Below are 13,106 nucleotides of genomic sequence, written 5' to 3'. Positions count from 1 at the left end.
TTCTTGTGGTTGATTTTGAGTTTCATAGCCTTATGGTCTGAAAATATATGTGGTATGATCTCAATCTTTTTGTACTTGTTGAGGGCTGATTTGTGTCCCAGTATGTGATCTATTCTGGAGAATGTTCTATGTGCACTCGAGAAGAATGTGTATTCTGCTGCTTTCAGATGAAATGTTCTGAATATAGCTGTTAAGTCCATTCAGTCCAGTGTGTCATTTGAAAGCCATTGTTTCCCTATTGATTTTCTTCTTAGATGATCTGTCCATTGCTATAAGTGGGTTGTTGAAGTCCTCTACTATCATGGCATTATTATCAATGAGTTTCTTTCTGTTTGTGATTAATTGATTTATATATTTGAGTGTTTCTCATTGGGGGCATAAATGTTTACCACTGTTAGGTCTTCTTGGTGGATAGACCCATTATTATGATGTAATGCCCTTCTTTATCTCTTATTACAGTCTTTACTTTAAAATCTAGTTTGTCTGATATGAGTATGGCTACTCTAGCTTTCTTTTGGTGACCATTAGCATGATAGATGGTTCTCCATCCCCTTATTTTCAATCTGAAGGTGACTTTAGGTCCTAAATGGGTCTCTCTTGTAAACAGCAGATAAATGTTTGTTTTCTTATCCATTCTGTTACCCTATGTGTTTTGATTGGAGGGTTTAGTCCATTGACATTTAGAGTGAGCACTGAAAGATATGAATTTCGTGTCATTGTGTTGCCTGTAGTGTTGGCGTTTCTGGTGGTGTTCTCTGGTCCTTTCTAGTCTTTTTTGCTTCTGGTCTATTTTATTTTGTTTCATCTTTTCTCCCCTCAGAGAGTCCCCCTTAAAATTTCTTGCCAGGCTGGTTTAGTGGTCATGAACTCCTTTAGTTTTTGTTTTTCTGGGAAACTCTTTAACTCTACTTCTATTTTGAATGACAGCCTTGCTGGATAAAGAATTCTTGGCTGCATATTTTTTCTGGTTCAGCTCATTGAATATATCCTGCCACTCCTTTCTGGCCTGCCTAGTTTCTGTGGATAGGTCTGCTGCAAACCTGATCTCTCCTCCCTTATAGGTTAAGGACTCTTTTCCCTTGCTGCTTTCATAATTCTTTCCTTGTCTGTGTATTTGATGACTTTGACTATGATATGCCTTGTTGAGTGTCAGTTTTTGTTGAATCTAATGGGAGTTCTCTGTGCTTCTTGGATTTTGATGTCTGTTTTTCCCCAGATTAGGAAAGTTTTCTGCTATTACTTGCTCATAAAATCTTCTACCCCTTTTCCTCTCTCTTTATCTTCCAGGACTCCCATAATTTGGATGTTATTCCTTTCTAATAAGTCACTGAGTTCTTCTCTAATTCTTGTATCATGCTCTTTCGCCTTAGTTTCCCTCTTTTCTGCTTCATTATTCTCCATAATTTTGTCTTCTATATCACTGATTCACTGCTCTGCTTCGTCCATCCTTGCCCCTGTTGCATCCATTCAAGATTGCATCTTGGTTATAGCGTTTTTAATTTCATCCTGACCCGATTTTACTTCTTTTATCTCCATAGAAAGGTACTCTATGCTTTTTTCAACCGCATCTAGCATTCTTATTATGCTAGATTCTAAATTTTAGTTCAGACATCTTGCTTATATCTGTATTGATTAAGCCCCTGGCTGTCAATTCTTCCTGTTCTTTCTTTTGGGGTGAATTCCTTCATTTTGTCATTTTGGAGGAAGAAAAATAACTAATAAAACAATAAAATAAAATAAAATAAAATAAAATAAAATAAAATAAAATAAAATAAAATAAAATAAAATAAAATAAAATAAAATAAAATAATAAAAAAATAAGGGGCACCTGGGTGGCTCAGTCGGTTAATCATCTGACTTTGGCTCAAGTCATGATCTCACAGTTTGTGGGCTCAAGTCTCGCATCATTATCTGTGCACAGAAAAAGGAGTGGCAGAATATATTCAACAAGCTGAATTGGAAAAATATGCAGCCAAGAATTCTTTATCCAGCAAGGCTGTCATTCAAAACAGAAGGAGAGATAAAGAATTTCCCAGATAAACAAAACCTAAAGGAGTTTGTGACCACCAAAGCAGCCCTGCTTCAGATTCTGTGTCTTCCTCTCTCTCTGCCCCTCCTGTTTGCGCTCTCTCTCTCTCTCTCTCAAAAATAAACAAACATTAAAAAAATTAAAGCCTAAAACAACCTAAAAAATCAAATAAAGAAAACTAGATCCTAGGTGTGTTTTGGTCTGGTTGTTGAAAGAAGCTTAATAGGATAGAGAAAAAAGGGGGAAAAAAAAGGAAAAAAGTGAGAAAAAGTTTAAAAATTTAAAAAAGACTTTAAAAAATGTATACAATAGAATAAAATGAAATGAAGAAAGTGAAAAAGAATTTTAAAATAAAAAAAATTAAAAAATATAGTAAAAAGAATTTTTAAAAAATTTTTAAAGGAAAATAAAAATAAATTTTTCTCTTTCTGTATCCAAGAAAAGGAAAAGAAAGGAGAAAAAGAGAAAAACAAAACAATGTAAACAAAAGCAAACAAAACACAACAAAAAAAGCAAAATGACAAATAGATGAACCAGCAAACAAACTGAAAACAGACTGAAAACTGAGTTACATCCTGTTTTCCCTATAACTGAAACTATGAAGCACTCTATACTCTGTACAGGAGAGACTTGTGGTCGTCCTCTACAGCATGCACTTGGAAGGTGCATTTGGGTGGGGCTTTGTGTAACAGCTCTGTTCTCCACTGGGTGGCATTGCTTAGCTTACTGGAGTGGATCAGTGTGGTGAGCATGCATGTTTATGCACCTGAGTGGGATAGCTGAAAATGGCATCACCCAGCTTTCTATTTCTGTCACAGGAACTCTGTGCTCTCACCGGCCTGCAATCATACACCTCTCCTTTGTCTCAGGCTTCCATCTACTCCCTACTTCTACACTGTCCATGTCCACCTGTCAGGCAGCACCTCCATCCTGAATTTTATCTCAGATGGGGCTGTGTTTCCAAACCCCTCACTTCTGAGAACCCTGTGGCTTGGATCCAGTCCAACCCTCTGGGGCAGGGTCTTGTTGAGCAATGGCCAGGTGCTGGCTTGCCCCAGAGAACATTCATGCAATTGTGTAGTGGCAGAGGTTCAGAGATTATGGCAATTCACAACACACAGATGGCACCAGGTTTCAGCACACTCTGGCATCTTTGTTCCAATACCAACAAACATGGCTGTTGTCTGGGGTCCTGAGACATGGGATGTTCCCCATGTCTGCTGAGACCTTTGTTTGTGGGGAAGCTGTATGGCCTCTACCAAATGCCCTCCAATCAGGGAAACAACTTCTCCCCAAGTGGTCTACAGACCCCTCGGTCGTCACTGCCTGCTCCTGGGGATTCTCCCTTCCTCCCCACCAGAGCACTGCCAGGTAGTGAGCTCTGGAATTTCTAACTCTGCACTCCCATGTTTATAGAATCTTAATGGTATTGAAACCCTCTCCTTTCTCCCTGTCAATGTTTTTGGGGAGCATATTTCTTGTTCAGTCCCTTGTGAGGGTTTCCCCTTTTTCTCTTTCCCTCCAGCTACTTTCAGGGGGAGTGCTTTCCCTGTATTCTCCCATTGTGCTGCATTCTTCCCCCTTTCTCTGTCCTCTCTCTGCAAAAACAGCTCCCTACCCTCCACAGCTTCTCTCTCCCCCAGTTCACTTCTTCACACCATGTACCTGCTGAGTTCTGCAGCTCAGGTTATGCAGATTATTGTGTTAATCCTCAGATCAATTTCCTAGGTGTGCACAATGGTTTGGTACCAATCTAGCTGCACTTCAGGAAGGAGGGAAGCTGAGAACTTCCATGCTGCTCTGCCATCTTGGCCCCACCCCACTCAGGACCACACCCACTTTTAAATGAGGTTGTTTTCTTATTGAGTTTTAAGATTTCTTTTTATATTTTGAATTTTTTTTAAATTTTTAACATTTATTCATTTTTGAGAGAGAGAGAGACAGAGAGACAGAGAATGAGCAGGGGAGGGGCAGAGAGAGACACACACACAGAATCTGAAGCAGACTCCTGTGCTGATAGCTCAGAGCCTGACATGGGGCTCAAACTGGGAATGGCAAGATCATGACCTGAGCCTAAATCAGACACTTAACTGAATGAGCCACCCAGGCGCCCCTCTTTTTCTATTTTGTATATAACAGTCCTTTATCAGATATATCTTTGCAAATATTTTCTCACAGTCTGTGACTTCTCTCTTGATATTGTCTGTCACAGAGCAGAAACTTTTCATTTAAATGAAGTTCATCTTATCATTTATTTATTTCATAAATTGTGCCTGTGGTCTCATATCTAAAAATGATTGCCAAACCCAGGTGTGCTTAGGTTTTATCTGATGTTATCTTCTAGGAGTTTTATAGTTTTGCATTTTACATTTAACTCCCTGGTCCATCTTGAGTTAATTTTGTGAACGGTGTAAAATCTGTGTTTAGATTAAATTTTTTTGCATATGTATGTCCAATTGTTCCAGCACCATCTGTTGAAGAGACTGTCTTTGCTCTATTGCATTATGCTTGGTCCTTTGTCAAAAATCAGTTGACTATATTTATGAGGGTCTATTTCTGTGCCCTCTATTCTGGTATGCTGATCTATTTGTCTATTGCCAATACCATATTGTATTGATTACTGTGGCTTTATAGTAAGTCTTGGAGTCATAACATCAGCCCCCCAACTCTGTTCTTCTTCAGGATTATGTTGGCTATTCTGGGTCTTTTGCCTCTCCATATGAACTTTAGAATCAGCTTGTCAATATCCATAAAGTAATTTGCTGGGATTTTACTTGAAATTGCACTGAGTCTATGGATCAAGTTAGGATTGGTTTAGTTTTGGAGAGGATTTGTAAATATTGGGGGACAGGAGGCAGAAGAATTATTGTGGAGATATAGAGATAATAAATAAGTTAGTAATAATCAGCTACAGACAAATGGAGGGATTTTAACATAGGCTGTATATTAGATGATATTATATATTTCCATTAAATTTCTTGGGTGTGATGGTGGTATTACAATCATGTAGGAAAATGTTGTTCATAGGACATAAATACTGAAGAATTTAGGGATAAAGTATCATTGTGCCTGCAAGTTACTTTCTTTTTTTTTTTTAATTTTTTTTTAATGTTTATTCATTTCTGAGACAGAGAGAGACAGAGCATGAATGGGGGAGGGGCAGAGAGAGAGGGAGACACAGAATCGGAAGCAGGCTCCAGGCTCTAAGCCATCAGCCCAGAGCCCGACGCGGGGCTCGAATTCACGAACTGTGAGATTGTGAGATCGTGACCTGAGCCGAAGTCGGACGCTCAACCGACTGAGCCACCCAGGCGCCCCTGCAAGTTACTTTCAAATGGGTTAGCAAAGCGTGTGTGTGTGCACACACGCCCATGTGTCTGAAGGTTTAGAAAGACAGAAATAACAAATGTGGCTAATGTTACCACTGGGGACTCTAGATGAAGTGTGTGTGTGCGCGCGCGCACTCGCACGTGCACGTGTGTGTATTCTTTAAACTTTTCTGTTTTTCAGATTTGAAATATTTGAAAATTAAAAGTTGGGAAAATATCTATATGAGATTCTGATATTCTACCAATTGTATTTGGAATGCAATACAAGATATTTCATACACATCATTTAGTTTTAAAATGTTGTATTGAGTTTGGGCGAGAATATAAATATAAACATTTCCTCCACAAACATTAGTCACAAAACACCATATCAAGGGAAAAATATATTCTTCTGAAGTCTGGATATTAAAAAGCAAGATACATTCTACTGGGAAGACAGGAACCAGTGAGGTGCTTTGCAGGGTGTCACTGTATATATTTATTTCTTTTCTTATTTATTATCATCCTTTGTGACTAACCTTTAAGATCCACGAACCAGGGACCAAGACTCTTGTTTCTCACTATACATCCAGCACTTAGTACAGTGCTTGGCTTATAGTAGGTCCCTGTATTAGCTGGGTAACACTCACTGCGTTAACAAAGTAGCCCGAAAATAGTAGTAGTTAATATAATAGAAATTTCTTTTGTCATCACCTACCTAAACAATGCAGGTATTCCTGGCAGGCAGCTAACAGTGATTTCAGGGAATGAAACGCTTCATGTTTTGGCTTCATCATTCCTAAGGGATTTGTTATCCTCAGCATTCAGTCAGCAGAAGGGGAAAGAGTGTGAAGAAGGCATACCTGCTTCTTAAAATCCTGTCATAGAAATGACACATCTCATTTTCACATACATTCCACTAGTGAAAACTAAACATATGGCCATACTGAGAAGCAATATGTGTATGTGTATGGGTAGAGGGTAGGGGTGTCTGGAAAACCCTTGTCCCTGAGCTGGCAGCCACTTCCCAAGGACAAGTCTATAATATGGAAAGAGAGTGAATTTTGGTAGACTGTTAGCCATCTCTATCATAGTGTTCAAATGTTTGTTGAATGGATGAATAATGTTTCTGAGACTGCCTTATTCTTTGCAAATATAATATCTTGTAAATCTTAAGATGGGGAGAAGTTCAGATGCAGTTCATAACAACCACTGGTGGTTCTGTTCACTTTATAAATTCTTCTTTGGCAAGATGTAGTAACAAGGCCTACAGTACCCCCTTGTCTGAAACAACTTAAAAACCAGATCAACAAAATATATGAAACAACAGTTTTCAGACATTGAACATCAAACAGTGCAGGACAGTGATCCTTGAGAGAGGTGAGCCCTATGATTCTCCTAGATTCCTGCCTGGAAAGATTTTCCAGGTTGTAGCACAGGGACAGAGAACTCAGGCAACACCTAGTCATCTCCTTAAATTGAGGAGACACAGTCCTAGGAGATTAAGTGGCTAGAGTTTACAGAGCATAGTATCAGAGGTGAGAGTAATGAACAGAGAGACAGCTCTAAGGATCTTCACGGGGTCCCCCTTAAATATCCAGCTAACTATTAATCAGTGTGCATGAGGGAAGAAACCATCCAAGTGTGGGGGAAAACTACCCAAAAGAAGCAGAGGAAACAATTCTCAAAGTTCATCCAGGGCCAAGAATGATTCAAGTTTGCACCAGACAGTGGAAAATCTTATAATTCATGGGTCACTGAGTAGTGGAGGAAAATCAGCCCTACACTCAAAGCTACTCTAGATTCATATAACTTAAGAGCAAGACTGAAAAAGATTCAACTGTTTATAAATAATTTGCATCTCAGGACAAAGCTCAAATTTACTTATAAGAATACAAAAATATCTAGCACCCAACAAGGTAAAGTTCACAATGCCTGACATTTAATTTAAAAATTACAAAAATGCAAAGAACCAGGAAAATACAACCCATAATGAGGACAGCCATCAATTAATAGAATCAATGAATCCCAACTACAAGAAATATGATAAAACTACACAAAATAACATGATAAATTTCTTACAACCAGTGAGATGCCTGTGGATATGACTAACCTGTCAATTTGTCCCATAACTTTCCCTTAGGACAGGACCTGACTGAGCTAACGACATAATATTTCTAGAACATTGCCAGAATATGAAATTTAGTGTCTCCTCCATTCTAGACCTTTAAATGAATCAGATCGGCCCTAAAATGTGAGATCCAGCCTCAGATAATACCACTGTCACCAGCTTTCATCTAGACAGCTTCCATTTTACTGCTCAGAATTCTTCTATTTATTTTCTTTGCCTGCCTGGATTGGTGGTCCCCTTGAATTTTAATCTATGCTCACATCCTTTTAACTTGCACAATTCATTTGGACAGGATTTTTTGGCTTTGGCTTTCAACACTCTTCCAGACCTGATTTGGTAAATGTCCTCTGCCCCTCAGGACCAGATAGGCTAACCACCATTCCTATCAGGAAAATGAAAATTTTCCAGGAAATGTGAAAAAACATATCTTAAAATTTCTCATCACAAGAAAAAAAATTGTGTAAGGTGATGGATGTTAACAAAATTTTTCTGGTAATCATTTTGCAATATATACATATATTAAATCATTATATTATACACTTAAAATAAATATGATGTTATATATCAATTATATCTCAATTGAATAAAATTTCTGGGGCACCTGGGTGGCTCAGTTGGTTATGCGCCCAACTCTCAGTTTTGGCTCAGGTCATGATCTCACGGTTCATAAGTTCAAGCCCCACATCGGGCTTTGTGCTGACAGCATGGAGCCTGCTTTGGATTCTCTGTCTCCCTTTCTCTCTGCCCCTTCCTTGTTCACACATGCTCTCTCTCTCTCTCAAAAATAAATAAACATTAAAAAATTCTTTTTAATTTTTCCAAATATAATTTAAACTTTCTGACCATGTGGCCAAACTCTAGGTAATGTTGGCATCTATCTGGGTATTATGAAAGTTTTATCAAGTTGAAAGCTGAGAACTTCAATCATATTTGTTATTAAATCTGGAGCCTTAATTGAAATGTGCCTTCACATCAACTATGCTTTATGAGAAATAGCTCATATTCTTACTGCCTCAATCAAAATTAAGCAATAATTACTAGTGCTATTGACACAAATGCTGACTCTATAATAAGATGCTTTATATAAATAAAGTTCAATAAAGTATTTTTGGACATCTGTATTACTGCAAAAACTAATTTTTGTTGGATTGTTTGCTTTAATAGCTGTCATTAAAAAATTAACCTAGATACATGGATTTCTGATCATATTGCTTTTTGTTAAAAACACTTGGTCATGCTTCTGCTATATAAACAATGCTTAAGTATCTATATAGAGTCACATGTGGCTTATCTGTACAACCCTAAAATAAACCAGAATGGGTAGTGCAGCTTTAGTAGTCCCAAAGAAGGCTAAGATAAAAGAAGTTCTGGAACACAACTTTATTTTTATTTTGGTAGACATTTGGTTCCAGTAAGACAAAGAGTGAAAAGGAATGTGAGAAATCAGAGAATATAGACTATAGCCTGGGGCTGCAACAAGTTGCTAGATGGTGAGCTTTGGAACTCTTATGGCACTGCAGCTAAACCTATGTGATTTGTGGCTTAGAGAATAGATAAAACTATGTATAAGAAGTTTAAATGGGTGCCTGGATGGCTCATTTGGTTAAATGTCCCGACTAATTTTTTTTTTAATTTTTTTAATGTTTATTTTTGAGAGAGAGACAGAGCACAAGTGGGGGAGGGGCAGAGAGAGAGGGTGACACAGAATCTGAAGTGGGCTGCAAGCTCTGAGCTGTCAGTACAAAGCCCCATGTGGGGTTCGAACCCATGAACCACAAGATTATGACTTGAGCTGAAGTCAGATGCTCAACTTACTGAACCACCCAGGTGCCCCTAAGTGTCCTGACTCTTGATTTCAACTCAGGTCATGATCTCATGATCATTAAGACCAAGCCCCGTGTGGGGCTCTGTGCTGGGTGTGGAGCCTGCTTAAGATTCTCTCTCTCTCCCTGTCACTCTGCCCCTCCCCAGCTCACTCTCTCTCTCTTTCTCTCTTTCTCTCTCTCTCTCTCTCTTTCCATCAAAAAAAAAAGTTTCAATGAGAATTTATACTCTTCATTTAAAAAGCAAAATTGATGAATAGACATTTTTTAAAGAAAACATACAGGTACATGAAAAGATGCCCAACATTGCTAAATCATCAGGGAAATGCAAATAAAAACCACAATGATATGTCACCTCATATCTGTCAGACTAACTATTATCAAAAAGACTAAAGGTAATAAGTGTTGGTGAGGTGTGGAGAAAAGGGAACCCATTTACACTGCTGGTGGGAATATAAATTGGTGCAGCCACTATGGAAAACAGTATGGAGATTTCCTCAAAAAACTACAAGTAGAACTACCATATAATCCAGCAATTCTCCTTGTATTTATCTGAAGAAAATGAAAACACAACTTGAAAAGATGTCTGCACCCCCATGTTCATTGCAGCGTTATTTACAATAGCCAACATGTGGAAACAACCTAAGTGTCCATTAGCAGGTAAATGGTTAAAGAAGATGTGGTGTGTGTGTGTGTGCGTGTGTGTGTGTGTGTGTGCATGTGTGTACTTAAGTAATTAAATAATTCACTAAATATTTAAGTGAATGAATAGAATACAAAGAAAAGAAACTGAAATGTCTGCCTCTTTTGTTGTTGCAACTCCATGGACCTCCTTGACTTGGATCTTGGAGAAAGGTTGGGCAAGAATGCCCCATTATTTGCACTCAGGAGTTCTTTTCCTTGTAATTTTGACAAAACAAATGACCAGTGTGTTGAAGGAGAAATGTTTATTGCGTGCAATGGCCATAGAATAATTGGTTGCATTCAGCAGAAATTGGTCACAACCTCTGATGGTATTTGTATCACCAACTCAACAAATAAGAAAAGGTTATACAGCATGTGTCAAAAAGCTTAGGCCTAACTCAGTTCTAATATCCTTGCCATGAGTTTGGGGAAGGGCCATCCAATCCCAGAATACATGCCCAGGTCACCGTCACAACTTTTTTGTAAATAAGGTCAGTTTTCTGATAGGCAGTTGGAATCCTGGAAGCCTCTTAGACATTGGAAAATATAGGAGTCTCCCCAATTCTTCATTCCCTAAACATTTATAGATTCATAAATGAAGTGTTTCTCTGTGACAAATCATTTCTGTCACCTCACTTGTATTTTTAGACATCTAATGAATTTATTCATTCAACAGACACTTCCTTAACACCTATCACATAGGTATAGTCCCTGTCTTCAAGGAGGCCATAGTTTAAGAAGGGAGTCAGACAAGGAAATGAATAATTATGATGCATTATAAGTGCTATAATAAAAGTATGTACAGGGTTTAGGCTATAAAAGATTTCATTCATTTTCTTATAAATGTAGAAATTGATAGATTAGACTTATAATTGCTGATTAACCCAAATCAAATATAAGGAAGCATTTACAGATAATGTATTAAGCAATTAATACCTTGAGTTTAATCCCTGTATTGTAAATATATGAATTGTGACATGTTTCCTTGTTAGAACTTATCTAGCATCTACAGATACAGTTTCAGTTTTAATTATATGTTTCACTAGAAAGTCTGGTCTGCATATAAGATATAATTCTAAGACTGTATATCTGTGTTAAACCCTCATGCTTTAGTATTATGTTACTATGACATGGGATTCCCAGGTCCAGATGCTACCACCACCTGTGAACCTGATTCTTTCTCAGTAAAATGATCCCACCTGCACTGACACAGGCATTCTTTATTTTTAGGACAGTTATTGCTATGGTTATTATGAACCACAAAGTTGGCCTTCACTACTATGTTCCTGAACAGTCAGTATTTCCCATGGAAATTTTGTAGCAAGAGAATAAATGAAATAAAATATATCATACATACAGCACAAGAATAGCTATAATCACACAACATTCACTTAATTGTTGTATTCACTTAAATGTATAATGCAGGGGCACCTGGCTAGCTCAGTTGGAGATGTGTACACTTGATCTCTGAGTTGTGAGTTCAAGCCCCACAGTGGGTATAGAGATTACTTAAATAAATAAAACAAATATAAAAGTTTTAAAAACATGTATAGTGCAAATTTTTTTCCAATCTCTTTGCTCTTTTACAATAAGGTAAAAATGTCTAATTTAATTTTTCCCCTAAATTTTAATTTAAATTCTATTAGTTAACATTTTAAATAACTAAATTTAGAAGGATGTTTGGCTTATTAACAACTCAGCAGGAAAATGTAGGTTTAATGCTCTTATTATTTCCAAATTCAGTTTGGGAACTGAGTAATTAAAATTAGCATAGGTGGAACATACGGTACTAAATGCTTTATTTATAATGAGATTTATTTAATTTACAAATACTCTAATTGGTAAAAATCCAAAAGCAAAATTGTGGAGGCTCATAAAGCCTGGCTAGTTAAGATTTAAGAAAGGAATGTTTGCATTGGAAGTAGTGGACAAGGGTGGGGGTGGTGGGGTGCGGTATGGCTCCCAATCAAATAGGAGGAGGTGGGAGATTGTCCCCGTCCATAGGAACTTTTAGAGGAGCTTCCTTAGAGAAAGCAATTGTAGGATCAGTAGATTGTTCAGTATGTAAAGGGACTAAGGCTGCTCTAATTACTCCCCACATCGTAAAGGGAAGAGTACCTTGTTCATGACATCTTTTAAAATTTTTACCAACTCTCTCCCTTACTTCAAGGTCTAGAGTTCCTCTATCAGGAAACCAAGGATTGTTTTCAGTAACACTTTTTAAAAGGCTCTGAAGTTGAACCTCAGTAACCGTTGCTCTGCTAGCTTTTAACAGTTGTCAGAGAACTTTGATGTGATGTTTTTGTTCAGCAGAGTTCTGTTCCATCTTAAGAAACCCAAGCCCGAACAATGCCCTGGAAATCAGATAACCTAAGCACGCTTGGATGACTTACTGCGCAGTAGTTTCAGTTTGCCTTCTTCAAGGGTTCCGCCGTCAAATCGTCGCTGCCACGAACCAGGTCGGGGTCACCAAATGCTGGGTTTGACCAGTAAACCCTGGGACGACGAATGACATTACTCCAGACTCCTGAATCAGAGAAAGGAGAAAATGAGGAAACCAAGCGTTCTAGTGGCCATGGTCCCAAGCAAAGCTCAGTCTCCGGTTTTTATTGACAATCTTATCAGTACTTCTTAAAGGGTGCAGGGGAAAGGAACGGGTAGTTTCAAAGCAGGAGCAAAGCATAATCACAAATTATCGGGCGATAAGTACAATCAGGGTAGTGACTTACAGGCTGGTGAGCCGAGCCGAACGTGAGGGGGCAGTGTATAGTCAGAGGAAGGGAATTGTTTTACTAGTTTAGATTAAGCATTTACAGAGTGGGAAAGAAAACATGCTGATCCACAAGCAAGGTCTGGCTGTTTTCAGCCTTGACATTTCAAAGGAGACCCGGTTTTCCTGGTCTGCTTTGCTGCTTCTCAACCAGCTGTTTCCCAGGCTGCAAACATTCCTTTCTTAATTCTTAGCCAGCCAGGCACTACAAGCCTCCAGACAAAATATTTCTTTTTAACTATAACTTGCTTTGAAGAGCATTGTTTGGAACATTATTAAAACTAATTCTTAGAGTGCCTGGCTGGCTCAGTCGGTAGGGCATGAACTCTTGATCTTAGGGTTGTTGGAACCCTATGTTGGG

At 38.2% G+C, this 13,106-nt stretch overlaps 1 protein-coding gene across 1 annotated transcript in view; it reads right to left on the bottom strand.

The window, feature by feature from the left end:
* Positions 1-12,850, bottom strand: part of CFLAR (CASP8 and FADD like apoptosis regulator) — a 79,440-nt gene extending 66,590 nt beyond the window's left edge. The window contains exons 1-2 of the mRNA XM_011285464.4: positions 12,705-12,850; positions 12,369-12,502 (exon numbers count right to left, since the gene is read on the bottom strand). The gene's annotated coding sequence lies outside the window, so the exon portion shown is untranslated. The remainder of the gene's footprint in view (positions 1-12,368; positions 12,503-12,704) is intronic.
* Between the last annotated feature and the right edge of the window lie 256 nt (positions 12,851-13,106).

Source organism: Felis catus, chromosome C1 (genome assembly GCF_018350175.1).
Source record: "Felis catus isolate Fca126 chromosome C1, F.catus_Fca126_mat1.0, whole genome shotgun sequence".
Taxonomy (NCBI): domain Eukaryota; kingdom Metazoa; phylum Chordata; class Mammalia; order Carnivora; family Felidae; genus Felis; species Felis catus.
This window is presented reverse-complemented; position numbering and strand designations above follow the sequence as displayed.